General features: G+C 31.1%; 1 protein-coding gene across 4 annotated transcripts in view; it reads right to left on the reverse strand.

Moving 5' to 3' along the window:
* The window catches only part of LOC108763969 (extracellular serine/threonine protein CG31145), a 176,366-nt gene that overhangs the window by 148,969 nt on the left and 20,805 nt on the right, over window positions 1-6,592 (reverse strand). The gene's annotated exons all lie outside the window — the stretch shown is intronic.

A 6,592-nucleotide genomic window follows, 5' to 3' on the forward strand; every position in this document is an offset into this window, starting at 1 on the left:
TTAATAGAAATGCTTCTTTAAAAAGGATCGTGGAATATTCTTATACATTCTTTAGAGTAGATAATTATCTACTCTATTATACACACAGATTATAATCTGTGTGACGCATAAAGGTACATAACGTGATCTATCTGTTGGTTTGAATGTTTAAATAAAGAAAAAGATATACCCCCCTATAAAAGAGAAACGGAATTTTCGGTTTCGAAATAAAGATAAAATAGGGACGAAATATCAAGATCATGACGCAATATTAACCTAGAGATAAAATAAAAATAAGGTATGAATCATATATTTATAATAACGAAAGAGAGAATTTTGTCGGGATGTAACAACTCATATCGTTTGAAGGTTAGTACTTTCTAAAAATTATATGGATTTGTTATTAGTCCCTTATGGAAAGCGACACTGAAAATTTCGAAAAAACACTGAAAATTAAGTGTTAACACTCAACTTTGAGTATTAACACCTGAAAATTAAGTGTTAACACTCAAAGTTGAGTGTTAACACTTAATTTTCAGTGTTTTTTCGAAATTTTCAGTGTCTCTTTCCGTAAGGGGTGCGCCATCTATTATGTCAGGCCCGGGACTTATTGAGTGATGTGTTATATATATGCTTTAAGCGACTTATTTATCGTTGTTTATGTTTTCACCTCTGTACTTCCTATAAACAACCGTTTAAACTTCATAACGATTCTAACTCTTACATCATTAACATCTTTTAATTTTTATTAAAATTTTTTTATTATGTAACTATTATAATTTGACGTGGAATGTATTTCTATTTTTGCGAACGTTTATGTATTACACACTCTTGTTCTTCAGGTGAGTTTTTCTACTTTGCTAACATTTTTTTCACATTTTAAGCCTTAATATCCCTTAGATCATTGTCTGTAAATCACTGGCTATGGACAACAATGAAAATTTCAGAATTGTACAGCTGACAATGAATGGGGACTCATCCGGTGGACGGAGAGTGCGGAGTTTGTTTCTAATACTTGTATTTTGCTGAGGATGGTCTAAAAAGTTGACCGAAACGTTTGAACTGAATTTGTACAGTAAGTCAAATAATTTATTTATAAATTTATGTTAAGTTTTTGCGCACTAATTACCGCGCCGTACTTTTATTTGCCTGAATTTCTAAAATTTTACAAAGCTTTAACATTTATTCACTAAATAGATGATTAAATAAATATATATACTAGTAAAAAATTCGTTATTAATGTTGCTCTTATAATAAATAAATAATAGAATAAAAATATATAATAACATTATTTTAATTAGAAAGCAAATTCATTTTTAAAAAGAATAGTTTAATGAATAATGAGTTCTTTAAAATGCAATTACACAGTAATTTCTTGAATCGCAAATTTTATTTATAATATAGTCGATTTCTAGAAATTATAATATTTTGTGACAAAATATCGATCACGACATGTAACTAGTATTTCCAGTTTTGTGGATACGATAATCCAGTTTATCCTTGCGTGCAGTAATTACATAACTGTATTTCTAATGGACGATTGACCCGAAACGTTATACATTGTATATGTGTGCAGTGTGTGTGTATAAATGTATTTTTTTAAATGTAATGTATTTTATCTAGAAAGAAATTGTACAAGCTGCATGACTATCTTTTCTGCTAATTATTTATTTTCATTTTATCCTATTTATTTTAATTTGTCTTTATTATTTAATTTTAATCTATTTATAATGTGTTAATAACAAAAGATTAATTGTAATAAAATTAGCTGTTTTTGTCTAAAAAGAACTTTATTTGTCTCAAGGATGTTCTTTAATAGAACAATATGAATATAATAAAAATTATATTCTTTTCATACTTATATATATATATATAGAATTTTTATGATTGTTCCTAAAACCGTTGCAATTATTTTTAATAGTTCTGCATAATGTGCACAAAATGTATTTCTTTCTTGATTCGATGATTTTATATTGGTTTTTTATTGTTATTAAATAAATTGCTCGATAAGGATCCATAGAATTCGTCAGTGAGAAATTAAATAACTAGATATTTAACTAATAAAATTAAATAACTAATAAAGATAATGTTTTATAATTTAGTTATTTTTTATACGTTTTAATTTTATTTTTTTTCTATATTGCCAGTTTATGTTTTACATGGAAAATGGCTACGATTACCACGATCAAAAGTCACCCATCAATACCTTTTTTGATTATAAGAACTATAATATAATTGTGATAATCGTAAAAAATTGACGCAGGTATCTTAACGGCTATGGTTGTTAAGATATGTTCATCTCACGGTTATTACAACCAAAATATATCAATGGATGAAATTATCATTATTTCCGGTTGTAACATTCTTTTTTTACAAATGATTTTAAATAGAATTTCATATAAGTTCTCTTTTTTTTGTAATGACATATACTTGACTATGTAATTATATGGATCTCATTTTTGGAAAATTAACTTTTAAATAAATAGATATAAGTTCCTTTTTAATTTTCATTGCATATTTTCGAAAGCATTTATATACTTGGCGTATTTTTTTTAACTTTGTAAAATCTTTTTTGTGGAATTTCAATTCTTTTTTCGGAAATTAGAAAATATTGCTTCTTTTTTTCATTATATCAAATTTTGATTACATATACTGAATACGTATGTATAGAGTGTCCCACTGATTGCACACGTGTGTGCGTGCGCTCGCGCACACGCATACACACGCACGCACGCACGCACGCACGCACGCACGCACGCACGCACGCACGCACGCACGCACGTAGACATTAGCTCAGATATCTACGACGTCCACGCGTCGTTGATTCTGAGCAAGACACATACATATGTGTACACGCATGCACTTACACAAAATTTCAAAAAGTTAAGGTTTGAAATTCACACTTTAACTTCCTTTTTGGTAAAGTTCCTTACAATAGTAATTTGTTTCTGAATTATATTGAATTTACAAGAAAAAGGTGTCCGTTTTATAATGCGGTAATTATTCGAATTAACGGACACCGGCGCCGATGACCTTGACCTTGACATATATTATCAAGATCATGATCTTGAGTGATCTTCAAAAGGTTTTACATGGCGGACATTGTTCAAAAATAATTAGCAAATAAAGTTTAAAAATGTCATATTTCTACTATACCGGGTCAGATCACTCTTACATCCATTTTATCTTCGCAGGATAAGGTCCAATCGTAAAAGTGTTCAGACAAAAGTTATAGGATTTAAGAAGATCTATTTACTGGTCTTATTAGTTTGACCTTAGGTGGCGTCGCCAAGGTCAAGTCAAGGTCACGTCGATATTTTTGAACGGAATACCTAATTTTTTATTCCAGTATCTAATAGCCGATGTTAAGAGCTTTTCAAAACACTATAATAAAGTTATTTTTCGTTGAGTACTTTTCGAGATTCGAAAGTTACAATATCGCCGGCATTAGCATTACGTAAGATGTCCGACCAACGCGACGGGTAAACCCTTTTGAATATTGTTTAGGATCATGTCTTGGATGACATTTGTCAAAATCAAAGCCATTGATGATAATTCCTCTTACACTGAAAAAAAATCTGTAATAATTATTAATCCATCATAAATTTGAACTCGATTTCTTTATCAGAAATGTATGAATGTTAATCTAAATTTGTGATATTTAATAGTAATGAACGCAACTGTATATTAAAGATATCATCCATTCTTATGAAATTACGTGTATATTGAAGCTAATTTCTTTGTACTTAACAAATTTATATTAACTATTAATATAAGTATAGTCGAGGCATTTGAATAAATTATTTTGTTTGTCGTTAACGATGTAATATTTTATATAAATATAAAATATTTTGTGGCAAAGAAAGTTAATATTGCTATTAAAACTTGCATACAAATTGTTTATAAATATACGTAGAGATCAATGAAAACTTTTAGTTATTAAATATAAATAAAAATATAATTTTCTATAAATGTAATACCATACTAAGATTAATATATCTCTAGAGTACCCATAAAGATGGGTATATTAATAGTTAATATACCGTCCGTTCAGCGCGGTTCCTCAATCGCGGCCGTTATAGGTTAGGGTCGAAGGATCTCACATTTCATTCACTGATTATCAGTGGCATACTTGACATTGATATCAGTGATTATCCACTGATTCAGATTTAGAGAGTAGACTAATTCTATAAGAAGATTCTCATCACGACGCGCGGTGCAGACATTGCAGCGCGTTTATTACAGATAATTAATATAATAATTAATAATTAAAAGGCACTCACAAAAACATTGAAATACTGGAGAAAAATGTATATTTTTCATATAATATTTATCTTAATTAATTTGAATCAATAAATACCAGCGTATTATTTCGTTATGTATGTAATCTCCTCAAATATTAATAATATTAAACTATCAGCAGAGACATGAAATTAAGAAAGTTACAGTAGAAAGTATACCGTTGGCAATGACTCGGTCACAAGCGTACGATTAGCTTTGCGTAAATGTATTAGGCTTACCGTTCTAGGAACCTAGGTTCAAATCTTGTCAGCGTTTTTAAATAATTAATTGTAGTTAATAAGACAGAATATAGGTATGCAAAACAGTAAAAATATAAATTGGAAAATTGAAAAAATAGAAAGAAATAATAAAAAAATTATTTTTTTCGTTAAGATATAACCATAATTTTTTTATTATTAGGTGTTAAACTTAATTCCTGCCGCTCGCTACTAGAGGGTGCTGGCTCGAACGCTGGCGAGTTTCGACGATGAAGTCATATGTCTTTTGTAGTTTAGAACATCGCTGAAAGTGATTCAATCCTCACAGATTAGATTTCTCGACACTAAAAAGATTTTCCAATCGATTGAAAATAAATCGCGATAAACTGTTTTTCCGACATGGGCTTCTTCACTACTTCGACCTCAAGAAAACCGCAGCTGAAGCGTATCGCTTATTATCCGAAGTGTGTGGTGAAACTCCATCGGAAAGAACGTGTAGAGTTTGGTTTGAACGCTTCCGAAACGGTGATTTTGATGTGAGAGACAAAGAACGTCTAGGACAGCCGAAAAAATTTGAAGATGTCGAGCTGCAAGAATTGCTTAATGAGAATCCAGCTCAAACGCTTTTAGAGTTGTCGAAACAGTTAAATGTTACTCCAAAGGTCGATTGAGTGACGAATTGATGCAAAAAAGATCATCCGTAGCCAACAATAGACGCAAAGTCATTTTGTTGCATCATAACGCTCGACCGCATGTCGCGAAAAGCGTGAAGCAGCCACTTCGAGAGCTTGAATGGGAAGTTCTCCCGCATCCAGCGTACTCTTCAGACTTGGCACCGTCAGATTACCATCTCGTCCGATCGATGCAACACACACTAACGGATACACACTTCTCCAGTCACAACAAAGTCCAAAAATGGGTGGATGAATGGATCGCCTCGAAAGACACCGCGTTCTACCGTCGTGGGATTGCCCTGTTGCCAAAGAGATGGGAAAAAGTAGTAGAAAATGGAGGAAATTACTTTGATTAAGGTATTCATTCATCTTCCCTTCGAAACAAATCAATTTTGAAGACGAAAAAACGGCAAGAATTAAGTTTAACACCTAATACAAGTAAATACGATACTTGATTCATAATAAAGCAAAGGAAGAATTCTTCTTAAGAAAAAAATAAATTCAGAAAATTAGTATATTTTATGCAAATTTACGTATATCAATAGTTAATACTATTGATATACGTAAATTTGCATGAAAATCGTCTTGTTTTTATTATTACTATATCCATTGCTATAGCTAATACTGAAGAAGTTTTTATAAGAAAATACTAAACTTCTGGACGAGAACAGATATATTAAATGTTAATAAAGCAAGCTTTAAAATTAATATTCGTGCATTTATGAGTAATTTTTCGTGCTTTAGCAATAAATCGATGGTTTTCAATATACCATGTCTTAACTATGAAGAAATATTTATTTTGACCCAGTACAAAAAATTTTTACAGCAAAGCATATATATTAACTATTAATATACAGTTTTCTCCATAAGTGTATTTTCATTTTTACACTAAAAATTCATTTTTACGTAAAAATAAGAGGCACAACCTCCAATGGCTTTGATTTTGACAAATGTTATCCAAGACATCCTGAACAACATTCAAAAGGTTTTAGCGGTTGGCGTCAGTCGGACGCCTTGCGTAATGCTAATGCCGGTAGTACTGTAACTTTCGAATCATATAACTCGAAAAGTATTAGGTGTACAAATTTGCTTCCGTCGTTTTCCTATAGATGGCTTTAGCGGTAAGTGGTGGTCGAAATAAATAGATCATAGACGTCATAGACAATAAACTTGGGCATCAACTTAACCCCACAGAAACATTAGTCGATTTGTATCTGCATCATAAAGTTATTCTCGATTGAAAATGTCAGTTTACGAGCCAAATTCTCGTCATTTGTGGGAGGTTTTAATTTTCTGCTTCAATATGAAGAAATCTGCGGCTGAGGCTCATCGAATGCTCTCAAATACTTATGGTGAGGCCGCTATTAATGAAAGAACGTATCGTGAGTGGTTTCAACGCTTCAAGAACGGTGATTTTGACGTCGAAGACCGGCATAGCGG

The sequence above is a fragment of the Trachymyrmex cornetzi genome, unplaced genomic scaffold (assembly GCF_001594075.2).
Source record: "Trachymyrmex cornetzi isolate Tcor2-1 unplaced genomic scaffold, Tcor1.1 scaffold39, whole genome shotgun sequence".
NCBI lineage: Eukaryota > Metazoa > Arthropoda > Insecta > Hymenoptera > Formicidae > Trachymyrmex > Trachymyrmex cornetzi.